General features: G+C 38.8%; 1 long non-coding RNA gene across 2 annotated transcripts; it reads left to right on the forward strand.

The window, feature by feature from the left end:
* The first annotated feature begins 8,116 nt into the window (after positions 1–8,116).
* Positions 8,117–15,077, forward strand: LOC138107738 (uncharacterized). 2 transcript variants are annotated; one of them, XR_011149677.1, is made up of 4 exons: positions 8,117–8,794; positions 10,148–10,209; positions 11,811–11,897; positions 13,952–15,077. It is a non-coding gene; the product is annotated as an uncharacterized lncRNA (long non-coding RNA). The 2 variants fall into 2 exon arrangements; XR_011149676.1 differs by lacking the exon at positions 13,952–15,077 and having other exon boundaries at positions 11,811–12,055.
* Positions 15,078–16,601: the final 1,524 nt, after the last annotated feature.

Genomic DNA, 16,601 nt, shown 5'->3' on the forward strand with positions numbered 1-16,601 from the left:
AAATCTCTGGCAATTTCTCAGATGTGCCAAAAAATACTGTGAATGTGATCAAGGTGTTAACAAGCTGTGAGTTAGAACTTACTGGAAACCTTTCCCACACTGCGAACACGGGAAGGGAAAGGAAGAGCAGGGTGGAAGCAGGAAGCTGGACTCTCTTCCTCTTCAGGTGGGACTAATGGCCTGCAACTCAGTTCTCATTAATTAAAAAAGGCACTTTGAAAAAGTATGCAGGAATGGAGCTGCATAGCCATGAATGGGTCCCCCGGGGCCCCCCTGCACAGGGCAGGTGCCCGAGTCTCCCAAGTGGAGCGTGTGGCACATGCCAGGGCCTGCCTGTCTCTCCCCACTGCCCTCTTCAGCTTGGTGATACACAGTGATGGAGATGGCAAGACAGGTCTTCTGTGATTGTCAGTATGGTAGATTTGAGCTTGGGCTACTAAAGGTAAAGATAAAATACTGAGGACGTAGTCGTATAATGCTGCTGAGTTTTGCACATGAAACTCTGTTAGGTCAGTGAGCATATAAAACTGACACGTGTATATAAGCAGCTATAAAGCCATGATTCCAGATGATTCCAAAAGAGTATGCTACTGTCTACTCCACTGTTTGCCTGTTTCCATAAAATAGAGAATATAAAAAATTTCAGCTATTGAGCAGATAACACACACTCAGAAAGCAAGCCTGTTTGTAAAGCAGTGTCAGTCTTAGTCATTTTTCCAGTCCATCACAGCACTTGAGCTGTTTTGATATGAAATCTAATTTCGATTTATAAGTGTCAAGGAAGAACAACTCTACTTGAGCCACTAAATAGCTTACCTATTAGAAAAACTGTTCCATGTTTGTCCATAATTAAATATCCATAATAAAATTAAATGTCAGAGCCGGAACAGGTCCGTCCGCTTCTGCAGTGGAGAACCATAAATAACTTCCAAGATAACAGTAGTGAGGGAGTGAGGAAAGGAATGTTTGATTGATGAATGGCTAAAACCTAGCATGGGCCTCACCCAGCAACCCCTGTAAATCATGCAATGTGTTAACATCAGGTTTTAGAGCTAATTGCTATTTTCAAGGAGGATTCTACCAAACTTTCTGAGAGGCTACATAACGATAGGTAATGCTCTGAGGGCACCAAGAAAGGAAATACTTTTCTCAGTATACAAGTTTCTAACGGAGCAAAAATTCAGTATTAAGTCAATCCAGTCAGACTTTCAAGTCAAAATTCTCAAAAAGGCAGCATACATTTTACCTGACAAGTTGTATTAATCATGCAATATATAAGCATTTCTGTTGAAGAAGTTCAAACCTTGCTAAGCAGCCTCAAAGCAAGGAATTATGTAATGCTACTGGCATGCAAAAAGACAGTATATCCACACCACTTATCCTTGAATCTCTCCAATAAACAATCCTGTCAGAATTTACAGCTTGCTGAAAATAAAAGTTACTTTCAACAAAAGCTAAAAATGTTCCTGAACCGCGGGGGGATCTGGCAGTGGAAAAGCCACTTGGGTAGGAGTTGTCGCCGATGAAGCCATAGTGGGAGAGGCATCCTGCAGAGCAGCTGCTGCGGGGGGGGGCTCCCTGGGCCATTTTTGTCACAGTGGCCTGGCTCTAGACAGGCTGCTGCCCCTGCTGCAGCTGTTTTTTCTGCCTCTATTTGCCTTAGCACCGTTATTATTAACTTCCATAGTGTACTAAGCCCCTTAGTCTCTTTCAATTCATCGCTTACAACGTCCCAAAGAGCGATTCCCAGCCTTTCCCACTCAAGAGTGCTGAGAAAATTCCCATGGGTGGCAAAAAATCCTCTCTCTCGACCCCATCTTAACAGTCTTTTCAAGACCTCGGGGTCATACTTAATCTCTCTCAAAGAGAATATGCTGGAGGAGCCTGAAGGTGGCCTGTTCTTCTTTTGACAGTCCCTTCCCCATCCTCCAGCCCCCAGCCTCTCACCTCTTCGGGTGTACCTGCTGCAGCATACGTTTTCCAGAGGTCTTTCCCCAGGAACTTTCTTAGGCTCCCCCAGCTCCAACGGAGCCATCCTCCAACTCCCCCCTCTACGGTCCAGCCTCGGCAGGCTCCAACTGGGGCCTCCCGCCTTTTCACTCCACAGAACTCCCTTCAGAATCCAAAGGGTCCGGTCTGCTTATTATTGCAGAGTTTATCACGTCATGAGGCCACCAGCATGCAGGAGCTCAGGACTTCTGAACAACAAATCAATATGATTTTGCAGAAGACATTTATTGTTTACGCTACACTCTACTTATGCATTTTGCATTACTTGATTGGTCCCTCTATTTTGTCCACACGTTCTGCACACACTTTTCAGAAAACATGATTGGTTCTAGTCCAGGGCGGCACAGTTCCTCTTTATCCATTTCTCACTGTCTTGGTATTCTGCTTCTCAGCTTTTTCTTTCCCAATTTTGCGCAGTTTACATTTCTGTAACCTTGATGAATTCCTGAGGGCTCTGATAAGAACAACTAAAGATGGTTTGGCTGGGGCACACTGTCAGGGTTCACATACATTACAACAAGAATTCCACCATGATATTTGTCTTTTTGGCCTTCTTCCCGATTCCTACCCATAAACACTCAGGCCTATTGTCGCCATCATTAAGCTCTAGACAGTCAAAATACTCACTGATATACAGGGCTGCCCCATCATCTCTCTTTCCTTGCCTATCCATTCTGAAGAGTTTTTAGCCATCCATTACAGCACTCCAGTAATGCAAGTTGTCTCACCATGTTTCATTGATGGCTACTTTATCATCATTTTTGCACTGCACAGTGGCTTCAAGATCTTTCAGTTAACCCTCATAACTCCTGCGCAAAGATCCTTTTTCTCCTTTGAGACAGGTTTACCCTATCTGTTACCAGGAGGCCAAGTGTCCTGTAAACCGGCCCATAATCACAAAAAAGAAAAATTCTGTCAGTGACACCATGCTTGGACTGAGGTATTGATCTGCTGGCTCTTACTTGGCTTCACTCATTATCCCCTGCCATTGGAAGGACAGAAAAGAACACTAGTTGTGCTCCTGAACCCTTAACCTGTCATCCCAAGGTCCTGAAGTTTCCCTTGATTGCCCTTGGACTACTTGTTGCAACTTCTTTTCTGCCTAACTGAAAACTCAATAATGGACAACAATCTGAATGCCGTACCAGGATAGAAAGCTTTCTCTTCACATATATAACCTGGGGCCCAGGGAGGCAGCAGAATTCCCTAAGAAGAGGGTTGGGTCTGTATATTGGGCCTTCTGTTCCCTTCAGAAGATTGGTCCATCCTTTTTTTTTTTCAAGTAAACAGTTTTGGCACAGGTTTAGGCCAAATTAATCCTCATCATTGTTTGGTTCCATTTTCAGAGCCTCACAACTACTACGCATGGGCACCTGGGAAGGTGGGGCAATGACAAAGGAGGTACCTGCTGCACTGGGCAGGAACTTGTCACCATTGCCCCTCTCCCTCAAGTCACCGCATTTATCCAGGTGTAGAGAGGGTAGGGAATCTTCCATATCACACATCCTGTCTGCCTCACAGGCTTGTCCCAGGGAAGGTAGGGAACAATTCCAGTAGTATCTTTTTCATACTCCCTGATAATCCTCAACCTACTCACCTTCCCCTGGAGTTCTGTCGCTAAGCAGAGGAGTTCCTCAACCTAGAAGCACCTTCCACTGGTGTGTTTACTGCTGTCATTTGCCTCTGACACTGGGAGGGCATCACATTCCCACTGGAGTTCTGTCTGGGCAGCTGCATCCATTGCGGCAGGTACAGAGCTCAGAGAGGGCAATTGTCTTCTGCCAGATGGATGCCACTGCTCCCTGGTTGAGCTGGCAGAGCTACAGCACCTTTCCTGTGTGCCCTTCAGCCCAAACTACAAAACAAAACCCTGGCTGATATCCACACCCTGTTTGACAACCCTGTTCAAAGCTCTCCTGGTCACTACAGCTCTCCAGATGCTTCTTTTATGCATATGTGGGGATTTGGCCTCCACTTCTCCTGGCCCTGCACAGGTCCCATCAGCCACTGTCAGGCAGGCTGTGGGCTTCTGGTGGTTCTCTCATCTCCCCCAGAGGTTCCTCCAGCTCAGAAAACTCCCCTTCTGCACTGCTGCAGACTGTGCTGGTACTGGAGCTGCTCACAGTGAAAAAATTAAGTTCAGAGAGCTTTATTTAGTTTATTTTTTTAATAATTCTTATTTTTTAAAGAAAGTATGGTAACCTTATTTAAATTTTCAGCCCAATTAATTAGTAAACACAGGGTTAAAGACTGACTACAAATCTCCATAGGTGTCTAACAATTTGACAAACAAAAATATGTCCATATGTAGTTCATACAAAATGATTCTTGCACAGGCAAAATGATGTTATACATAGCAAACCTTAAAAAACAAAAAAAACCCCAAACTAATATCTGTACCGGAGCATTCTTTCTTCCCAGGAGCAGATTGACTCCTTCCTTCCCAAGTCCTCTTCCCTCCCCTAGAAGGGTTCTGGGGCATGGAAAATGGAGGTTATGGTCAGTTCATAACATTACCACTCCTTCTTCTACATGCAGTTCCCATGCTCCAGCATGCTAGTGAGGGACCTCTCACAGTCCTTCACAAACTTCTCCACAGTGGGTCCTTTTTGTGGGGTGCAGTCTTTCAGGAACAGTCTGCTCCAGCATGGGTCCCCCAAGGACCAAGGTTCCTGCCAGCAGATTTTCTCCTGCATGGGTTCCTTTCCATAGGCTGCAGCTCCTGTCAGGATCCTGCTCCAATGCAGTGTTCTCCACAGGTGGATCTCTGCCCCACCATGGACATCCATGAGCTGCAGGGGGCAGCCTGTCTCATCATGGTCTTCACCACAGGCTGTGGGGGAATCTCTTCTCCAGCACGTGGAGCACCTCCCCCACCTTCTTTTCTCATTTTGGTGCCTGCAGATTATTCATCTCAGTTTTTTCCTCATTCCCCTTTATGCTCTGCCCTTTCTAAAACATGTTTTCCCCAAGGTACCACCACCACCTTGGCTGTGGAGCTCAGCTGTGCATTGGAGCGGGTCATTTTGGGAGCTGGCTGGAACCACCTGCGCTCTTCACAGGGGCCTCCCTGCAGCCCCTGAAAATCAGGACCTGGAGACCTTCACCTGGTGCGTGTTTATTACTAGTGCAGAACACATAGGCATAGTAATCCAACATAATTGTGAACTTTATGTTAATTGTGTGCACAGACCATTTGTATAATAAATGTGTGTAAGGTAAAGCTGAACTGTGCCCATGAGATAGATATCGTGGATGTTCTGAATGTGTAAAATTCTCAAATATTTCATGGTTTAGAATCTGAGGTAGAAAAAAAAGTAACTACCTTTCTCTCCTGAATTTTTCTTGTCAAAGTGCATTCAGCTCCTCATCCTGAACACCATAAATAGTTCTTATCATCAGATGCTTATGATTTTGAATATTCATTAAAGTGTGAATATTTAAACACTTTATTTTTTAATCCTACCTATTATGCGTGTTTATCCAAATAGTCATTGTTTTAATTCAAATGACATCACGTTAGAGTGAGGTTCATCCACCAACTAATATTTCTTCTGTATATGATGAAATATATTATTTTCATTGCTTTTCATCCTATCAGTTTTCAATACTGCTGGTTGCTTATCAGTCCTTGCCTGTGAAAACTGATCATACTTAACAATTTAGTTTACTTTCTCTTTTTTGTTATTGTATATGTTCTTTTTAATTAATTATCAGCCAAAACTGCACTGTCCCTGCATTTCTCAAATGCCTCTGGATAAATCTCTCTCTGCTTTACAATACTAGCTCTTTATGCAAGGGATATATCACAGTTTCTCAGACAGAATATCTAAAATTTTACTGAGGTTAATTACTTTATATATTTTTTTGTAGAAATTATTTTGAAGTATATTCATTTGGATTTCTTTTAATCATGGAGCAGATGCTTTCACCTCAGAATTTCCACATGCTCTTAAAATGAAAGGAACAGCAATATACAGAATATGGAAATTAGCTCACTTAGACCCAGAGTCTGTGCTTATGTTATTGCACAAAAACCTGAGGCATTTTAATCATTCATTACCTGGCTGACATTGCCCAGTCTGCTTTAAAAAAAAATTTACAAACCCCTGCAGAATGCTTAATAGAGCAGGCCACAGAATATTGTTGTATTTGTACACATACAATAATTGGAGAAAGAAATTTTTCAAAAGAAAAAACTCTGTAAAAACATTGTAGAGATGTTTGATTAAACCTCTCCTACTCAGTAGGATAAATTGTAATTTTTTATCAAACACAGCAGAAATTATTAAACTTATTAGGGAAGAAAAATTATTACAGTCACTAGCCACCTGAGCTTTTTGGACAGAAGATCCCTGGGATATAATGATTAAATTGCAGGGGTCAGAAAGAATTGAGAAGGATTTAAAAAAACAAAAAAACAGACAAAAATGGAGGGAGGAGAAGGAAAGAAAGAGTGTAACCATCAGATTAAATGTAATTCTGAGAAAGGACTACAAAGATTTGAGCATAATAAATGACAAAAACATGTTTCAGTAAGCTAGGAAATTTTCTCTTGTTATTTCATTTTTTATACTATTCATCAAGTCTCTATTTTGCATGGGTTTTTGAAAATATGGACATTACCTAAAGAAAGCATTGCATCCTCTCAATGTGTTCTCCTCCTAACTATAATAACCTTCAGCATCTCAAAGCTTTTAATGTCTTATCTAAAAATGGACAATGTTAGAATCAAGAAATCAAAGTTATTGGTGATACATTATAGTTACTTTTGATCCTGCAAAGCAATCACATGACAAAACTGTCTTGCAGCCTTCATTTGGATTTTCATTGGATCTCCTCCCCATATTTACAAATGTTAATTCAATGAGACTAACAAGTTCAGCTTAACATTTATTCAGGGACAGCAAAAAAAGAGGTCTGAAATATAGACACATGTAAACAGCAGAATGCACTTTAATTCCAATCTGTAGAAAGGGAGGGACAACTAAAGCTTCAAATCAGAGCACAAGAAATTTTCAGCAATTTTTCCATCAATCTAAGCCTCTGCACTATGTCACTCTGTCTTGCTGTCAATCTTGAAACCAGTCAGGGCCTTCCTGTGTTATGGCAAGCTCTGCATCATCTCCTCTGAATCCCTAGGAAAAGTATTTCTTTCCCTCATCTCATGGAGCAGTAATGTATCTGTTCCTTGCTTTTCTGAGATATGTATTGTTTAGAAAAACTGCATTCTTACCTCATGAGCTGTCACTTGGTCTCTTTTTTGGCCTCTGTCACCCTGTCCCTAGCTTCAGGTGCCTCACCCTGGTGGGCATGTGCTTAGGTGGACTGGGAGCAGGCAGAAAGCACCAGATTCTCCAAACCTCTGGATCCATGTGATCCAGAGTGCAGGAGTGTTACTTTCTGCAGGCTTGCCCCATATTTTTTGAAGAAACAGTACATGAACAAATCAGATATGCCCAGTTAAAACCAGATAATTCCATATTTTCATGAATATATTTCTAGAAATAATGCTTGAAATTGAAGATATGTGAAAAGCTTCAAAGAAAGAGTTCCGTCCTTTTACTTCAGGAGATGTGGTCAAGCCACTGTGATCAAGGTATTTTGTGCTGACAAACCAGAGACCAGATATTTCATTAACAATACATTGCACTGAATCTTCCTTTTTTATACTTTCCAATTTCCCTTTACACAAATTATAAAATCTTGAGGCTAATGATGGATATAGCACAGCACAATCGTTATTCGCTGGTCCGCTTCAGCAAAGAGGCTCCTACATGCAAACCCACAGAGAGTCATGGATGATGGGGAAAAATATAGAGGCAAAGCTATTTTGTTTTTCATATTCAGCCTAATTACCGGTATATAATGAGGTGGCAGACTCACTGAGTACCAAGTGTACCTGCAGAGAACAGAGTCCATTTTCAAAATTTGTCTCAGTTTAGTGAAATTTATGAAGCTGAGAGCAAGATGACAGAAGTAATAGTTTTGAGAAAAGAAGCACATTCTGGAATTCTCTTCCTTTTAAAAAAAAAAAAAATATATATATATAAAACAAATATTTGAAAAATAAAATATCCAAGCCTGAATATTTTTTTAAGTTCGTATTTGATAAATATTAAAAAAAAACCAAACAAACAAACAAAACAACAAAAGACTTAATTCTGGTTCCATGTTTCTCTTATGAATTTGTTGCATTCAGGTTACAGAATGCTTGATTTCCCACCAATTACAGAAAAAGCCTTGTTATGGGCAAAAAGAATGCATTGTATATATGAAGCTGAGAATTGATTGTTAGTCTCATTAGAAACTCTTAACAGTATAATCAAAGAACTGTTACTCCAGTTGGATTGATTTTAACATTTCTGGGTCAAATCAGATGCAGGTAGAATGATGCATGCACAAGATCTATAGAATCTACTCCTTTCTTTGGTGCTATGCTCAGCCTTCTACTTCTCCTCTGCATCCTGTTGTCAATGGCTTCAGTTCTTGGGGGTTTTAAGTATTAAATCATAAGTACACCAGTGATGAAAGAAGTATGGTGCTAGGTATTAATGGTTTCTTCTTCCTCACTCTAGGATTCACCTAGGCTCATTTTTTATGCATATATTATCATATTCCACATCCTCCTTTTACCTGCAAGTGCACCATACATCTGAATTTACTGTATGTGCTGTGATTTATAAGTAATGGATACTTACTCTTTTTTTCTCACCCCTATAACTGTTTATTTTTTCCCAGCTCCCAAGGTTGCATTTCTTTGAGGACCAGTAGCTGAATGCTGGTGAGTGGTTTAAGGATGCTGGGGTTTGCTTTCACCTGGTGCCTGTATTTTCCCAGCCCCTGTGATCACCTTCTGCCTGCTTTTGCACTCCTGTTCCAGGTCTGCAGCCTGTCACAGGCAATAGCAGTAATGTTCTTACTGAGTTATAGTGCTACAGATTTGCCATACAGGGATTTCTGATCCAATTTCACATTGAGCAAAAATGTACTTTCCCACAGAAATATTACAGTACTTTGTGTAAAGGAGAAATATGGAACTGTTTTGACAGTGATTAAATAATATATTGACACTTCCACTTTCACTTTTTTTTCCCTACAGTTGACTCTGCTAGCCCAATATTTTTTAACTGGAAATTTTAACTTGTTAGTAGAGAATTAAAAGAACTTTTGCCAATTATATCCCATAGATTGTCAAATAAACCTTCCTAAACTGAATGCTATATTCTATTTCCTGATAATTACATTTTTTTAATGTGATTTAGTTTCTCACAAGTGTAAATATCCTATGATAAATGGATTTACTGAAAGTTTCTAAGATCTATTACCATTGTTATGAATCCTTTTTCTTAGTTAGATTTAATGCCAAATTTATTGTCAGTATTTAAATAGGTGTGAATTTTAAAATACAAATTTTTATTTATAAAACCTCAAATTCAGCAGTTGAACAGCAAATATTGTATGTGTTGTTCAATACTTTTGTTTTATATGATCTTTATGCTAAAGTCCTTTTATTGAAAATGACTACTCTTCAAGACACAAAAGTAATTTAGTCTATCTATGATGATTCCAACTGAATTAATTAAAGTGGTCACACTCCCTTCTGAGCTTAAACAATGATTTTGAGCACCAAAGTGGCACTGTAAATGGAAAGTTGTTGTGTAAACTGAAGTTAATATAAAAAGTTTCAAGATAAAAAAAAATAATCCTTCATATTTTCTAAATCACCAGTAATATTATTTCAACAGCTCTACACTATGCTTTCAGAAATGGATGCACTTTCAGAGATTTTTTTTATCGCTTTGCCATGGTGATAAAGAAAATCTTCAAGATTACAATCCTTGGTTCAGAATATTATAGAGACTCTGAAAAAAGAAAGTCAATGCTTATTAGGCAAAGAACTGACAGAAAAAAAGAGGAAAATCAAGAAAATAAAGATAAGGGAAAAAACAGGAGGTTGCTTGTTGAGTGTAGTGACCTTATTTGTTGCTCTTAATATGCTAAAATTGTGCCAATAACAGAAAAAAAAAGGGGGAAATAAAGTCTTTTTAAATTCAATTTTTCAGCACAGTGGTTGGATATTGTTGGATTTTGTTTCCTGCATCTATTCTCAGGACTCTTTATTTTTTCCCCTCAGGGTAATACTTTAAAATGCAACTTGTAAGCTAAAATGGAAAAACCTCACCTGATTATACATGGGTAAGTTATTGTTACTGACATGTATGCAAACTGCTAACTAGTGCTCTGTGCCCTTCATTCAGCCTGCATTATTTCCTTGACAAGCAGCACCAAAATTACTGAGCAAGAGTGAAATACAGCCCTGAACTAGTCTCAGAGCTTATTAAATATTTAATAAGTAATAAGAATCCATCGAAGGATGGACTTTTCCTTACCTGTGACAGCTGGAGGCAAGAATTGTTTTACGACTTGGCCTGAAAAGTGGTTCTCTATGAAAATGACATGAGCATAAGAGGCAGGAAAGAGGAAAAACTATTCTATTGTTAGCATTTAAATATAGTCTATGAAGAGCTGACTTATTTGCTTTTAATATTATGGGGCCCCAGGAACTAGGAACTATGACTGCCGACCCAGTTTTGTGCATTTATCTTGGTGTATGAGTTGTACAGACTGAGTTCACTAACAGGGAAGGTTTTGATCCAGTTTCAGCTGAAATTTCATCTTTTCTGCTTCTGCTACCAGCTACTTAGACAGTGTAATAGCTGAAGAGTTTTAGTGCTGTTGCTTTGAATGTAATTAAGAAGGAAAATGTTGCTCATTGCTGCTTTTGATGAAACATACATACATACATTCAGTATTGCTTGTAACTATCCTTTTCCTGAATAAGAAATGTCTTCCTTATATCTATTCTGAATTTGCCCTCTGCTAGTTTAAAAACACTATCCCATGTCCTATTGCAGCAGGCCTCATTAAAAAGTCCATCCCCAAAGAAGCCTGTATTTTGGTGAATATGCTAAACATAATTTTTTTTCCATAATTTCCTATATTGTATAAATCTAGATTATCAATTCTAACATCACTTTTGTAGCATTGAAAATTGTTGCTTTAAATATTTTTGTTTGGGTGGGGTAAAAATTGAAGAAGAAATGAGAGTTCCTAATAAATTATCAACTTCAAAGTGGCCTGAAGTAGAGAAATGAGAGACTAAAAACTCTGTGCTGAAAAATCCATGAAAATGGAGAAGATACTCAGATGAATTAGTGCCTCATCCAAGGCCTCTGAGCAGCAAGCACCAGTGCAGGACACAAAGGAAGAAATCATATGTCTTATCATCACAGGCCCCATTGCATTTGTTGCCTTTTTTTATTTTTCTCATTAAATTAGATAAGGGCTTCTTTAATAACCAAGAAATTTTAGAACTCTTGCATTCTCCATATAATTAAGCATGTGGAAGACAGGGTTTCAAACCATGAAAAAAACAGTGTAACAAAAATTTTGATGCCATAACTCTTGAGAGATGAAAGAAAACATTTATCTCTGATAAATTATAAGAATTGATCAAGTACTAGAAAAGGGTCTAAGAAATCCTTGAATTAAAATTAACCCTTAACAAAACAGCTAGAAATTACTCAAGTAAAATTATACTACAATCAATAATTCAATGTATAGAAAGTACAGAAATACTAATGTAATACAAGAAAAGGTGCTAACTAGCAACTGAATGAAGAATTCAGAGCTCAGGAATACCAACAGTATACCAATTTTATCCAAATGAGTACAAGCTAAGAAAATTTGCATTAAAAAAAAAAAATATTAAAACAGTCAATTGGATCTGTTTGCAGGCAGCTACAGTGAGCCCTATGAAGATAAAAGAACTGCAGCACCCCTAGCACAGATGAAGTTTTTGTTGAAGCAGTGGAAAATTGAATGTAAGTGAACTATCACACTAAGGCAACCGTAACATTTCCTTATTTAAAATGAAACAAAGGTGCACCACTGATGTTATAGCTGAAGCAGAATTAACAATAAAATACAAGTAATGAAAAGCAAAATGTAAAAATTCCAAACTTCCAATGGTGTGCTTTTTACCACTAAATTTATATAAGGAAGATAAAAATTAGAAAAGCTTTTATAAGTTAAGAAAAGAAAAAAAGGATGTTGTTGGGCTAAAATTGCATCTAGCCAGATAAAACAAATAATTGATTTTAATATTTGGGACTGCAAAGTTTATATTTTAAACACATATATTCCAGAATTATGTTCCTTGCTGAAGGGACATTGGGTCCAAAGAGGTATTAGAGTTATAAAGGCAATCCTAATGATCTGTTTCATGAGGCTGGTAGAGACAGAGACTGAGAAAACATAAATATTAGAGTATACATCTGATCATGTAATTCTCTCGAGTCGCTAGGCACCCCACTTCAGGATTAAAAAAAATTCCATACTGCTTCTGGAATCCAGAACCACCAGGACAGACCCCTGTTCAGAACTAATCAGAATTCAGAAGACAAAATGCAGAAACAAATCATATCCACTGATATGAGCATTCAACTAAGAGGAGTTTAGTCTCTCTGCCTACTAACTTTTGTTAACTTTCTTAATTAGTCAGTAGATGAAATAGGTTCTGATATTTTAAGTTGACTAGAATGATTTTTTTTTTCCCCCTGAGATGCGTCAGAGAGAATCGTTAACTGGAAGAAATGGGGAGGTATCAGTAACTTCCAACAAGGGATAGAGTGGCCCTTTTTTGCCATCACAAAAAAAAAAACAAAACAACATGTGAACCTTTGCCTTGGGGAAGGACCAAGACTGCCAGTTATGCATGCACTGAAATCTTTGTTGAGAGCCCTAAGAGTTCAGTAAATATTGATCACCAACATATGGCTCCCACTGGACTTCAATGCACCCTGAACCTTTCACAACATGTGATGTTCACTGGGCTAACTACACTTACAACAAAGTTTATGAGCAGCATGTTGTAGTTTTAGTGTCTAGTAACTATATAGTGTCTAGTAACTTTACAGATAACTTTACAGTGAAATAAGAAATACTTCCTGTCTTTGGCAGAGGTTTCCAGAAGTCTCTGTGGTATTTATAACGAAGGCAGAAAGATCCAATGATCTGATGAACTTTTGCACCTTTCAAGTTGAAAAAGTGAATTTAGGTGTCTCCAAGGGTAAAAAAGATTGAGCAGCTCCAGGTATTGATGAATAGAGTGCATACCAGGGATAAGTTCATCTTGTCTTACATGACCTAGATTGTTCTCAGACAGACATTGCCCATAATTGATATCAGTGTGATTGATAAGTAGCTTAGTGAGGTCCTAAGAGACCCAAGGAAATAGTCTAAACATTTTTGAGGATTTTCTTTTTACCTTAAAAAGTTTAACTGTCAATCTTGACAAGATTATGGAAAAAAAAAATTATTGTGCTGTATCATGGATTATGCCTCATACTGGTTTTACATCTGCTAAAAGGAAATTTTCTGTATAACTGCTAGTGCTGTTTTAAAAACTATTGAACATTTTCTCGGAAGGGTCTTAATTATTTATTTCTTAGTAAAGCAGTGAATTTAGTATGGTGTCTGTTGTCTACCTACCCAGCACCGAACAGTAAGAAAAACAGAAACTAGTAACGAGTGGAAGATACTTAAGAGTGTCTCAGTGGGGTAAAGAAATGTTCTCTCAGCTATTCTATCTCACAGACAGAACTGACTTGTCAAGCATGAATTATATCTAAGTAAGGGAGACTGAGACCTAGATCATTGATAGCATCTACACACAAGGCTTCTACTGATTTTAATAGGAGTTACATACTTGGGTATTTCTTGGAATTTGGCCTGCTCAACATACCATAATTACATAAAAAATCATGCTGACACATGGATGTTTCACATACAGAACTTGTATCCTGTACATTGAGCCTGACCTCAAAATTAATTTTATGTCCTTATAAACTAAATTAACCATTTATCTTCACACCAGTTTCTGCTGGGGAAACCAAGATATGAGACAGATTGCAACTGAACTGTTCCTTGCAGCCTTCCTTCCATCATGGGACAATTACATACAAGTGACTATCTCGCTGCAGGAAAAGAGGAGACCATGATGAACGTTGAAGAGGCTTTTTTTCAATTGGTTGCATCTTCATGGTTCTCCCATGATGAAGGTGTCAGCAAAGACAGCTGACAACATAAAGCTATATCTACACAATTTTGTCAATAAGATTTAAGGAGAGAAAAAAAAAATAGATTTTAAGTTCTTATTGCCTACACCAAATTTAGTAACAATATGTCTGACTAGATATTACATTTCATACAAAACATGGATTACATTGCATTAAATAAGATTCCAGTAAACTGAACATTTTACTTACGTATTTCTGAGAATTTAAATGTAAGCAGTAAGAAAGGCAGTACTATCCTCTTCAGTGCTATTTTTACCTCCCAAAACAGCATCTTTCTATGCCAAGAATGAAGATGTTGCTTGTTTGTTGTTTTCTCCTTGTTTTAACTATGTACCAAGGACAATCTTTGTTAGAGAAGCAGGTGTGGTGTAAAGAATAACTAATGAATTCAGGAGGAAGGTTTCATTGTGTACTTTCAATAAAAGGAACTTTCTTATTCAGTCTTTCAGGACCCGATCCAAGTTTCACTGAAGTCAACTTGATTCTCTGCTCTGATTATTCAGTACAGAATCATCAAAGTAAACAGACATGTCCTAATAAGTTCCACAGGAGCTACGATCCTGCCTAAGGAAATCAATATTACTTCCGTATCTGGTTGTATATCATTGTACCCATTGTGCAATGAGTACTTTTACCCTCAGGATTTAGACATTGAGAGCACTTATTTCATCTAGTCATCAGTGCACCAGTTCTCAAACTCCCTATGCGCTGAGAAATCCCAAATACAGATGAACTTCACAGCCTGCAGTCTTCTAGTATCTTCTGTATCTTTGAGTTTCTATTAGAGTTTCTTGTCTCACAGAAAATGCAGAACTTCAGCTGATTCAGAAACATAAATACATAGATAGATACAGCTGTCTAAATACATCAGTATTCAATTCCATGGGCTGTGTCCCACTTGCATTCCCACTTATGGGTCTGGAAAAATAGCCACTTTAATTAGTGAAAGGGGGGGAAGGGAAGGGAAGGGAAGGGAAGGGAAGGGAAGGGAAGGGAAGGGAAGGGAAGGGAAGGGAAGGGAAGGGAAGGGAAGGGAAGGGAAGGGAAGGGAAGGGAAGGGAAGGGAAGGGAAGGGAAGGGAAGGGAAGGGAAGGGAAGGGAAGGGAAGGGAAGGGAAGGGAAGGGAAGGGAAGGGAAGGGAAGGGAAGGGAAGGGAAGGGAAGGGAAGGGAAGGGAAGGGAAGGGAAGGGAAGGGAAGGGAAGGGAAGGACTAATGCCCAGAAGAAGGGAAGGGAATGCCCAAACATTCTCTGACTGAAACAACCTTATACATGCCTGTCTCTTGCTTGCCCCATGAATCTTGAATTCTATGTGCAAAATAGCAGTATTGGGCACTGCTTCTACCTGCAGAAGTTTAATATCTGTTGTTCTAAGAATACGGTCATGAATGATGTATGTTGATATTCAGATTGCACATTTTGTGAAAGAAATTTTTGATATTAATAGAAGAAATGAGGATATGTGCCTATAAGGAAGCAACTGAACAAGACTGCCTGTTCATATTTTTTTCTCTCCCTTTGAGCATATGTGAAAGATCCAGCAACAGTCTAATGCTTAATTCTTGTATAGGTAATTACCTCCTAAATAAGTTAATCAGCTTTCTTACCTTCTAAAAGGAGGCATGAGTAAAAGGCAATTTTTGACACTAACACCTTGACATGAGGAATAATGTAAAGAGACTGATGGGACAACATAAATAGCAGTAAGCCACTAAGAAGATTCCCTCTCCAGTTCTTGCAAATGTAACTTTACATCAACTGCAGTTTCATTTCTTCAGCTACACTTTTTTGGCAGTAAAAAAACTTCTGAAGTACAATTTCTATATCTTTGACAGCTAGGGATGCTACATACTGTCTTTTACTGCTAATTATCCAGCATAATTTTCCTGGAATTCTTGTGGCTACTTGCAACTTCCTATTGAATTCCTGTTTCCAGCTACATTTTTGTTATTTTTGGGTGCTGCATAACAGTAAAAAAAAAAACATTCACAACATTTACATACAGTAAACTTTACAGGTGATGATCTGAAAGTCCATGATCCTATCACAAAAGAGCCGATTGCTGCTGTGCTTTACCTTGACTGTGCGTGCGCTTGACTCTGAGGGCCACCACCAAGCTGCAGCTGGCACAGCTGGCAGCAGCACACCTGCTAAGCAGAGCAGGCTAATGAGGATATCTCACACCAGCACGCTTTTCTTTATGGTGGATAATATAGTTCTTCAGCAGAGGAAAAGTCCTTGTCTCCGTCTGCAAAGTCCAAACTCTGCATGGGTCTGCTACAAGCCTGCTCACTGCTTGCCCTGAAATGACAGCTGCAGTTAGCAAACAGCCTTGCATAATGGAACTCTGTGTTTATTTATTTATTTATTTATTTGCCTTCCAAATACTCTTTTTCAAACTTTTTAATGCTTTTTTATAGAATTCTAAAATACAGGCATAGAAACCAAT

Source organism: Aphelocoma coerulescens, chromosome 1 (assembly GCF_041296385.1).
Source record: "Aphelocoma coerulescens isolate FSJ_1873_10779 chromosome 1, UR_Acoe_1.0, whole genome shotgun sequence".
Classification (NCBI taxonomy): Eukaryota; Metazoa; Chordata; class Aves; order Passeriformes; family Corvidae; genus Aphelocoma; species Aphelocoma coerulescens.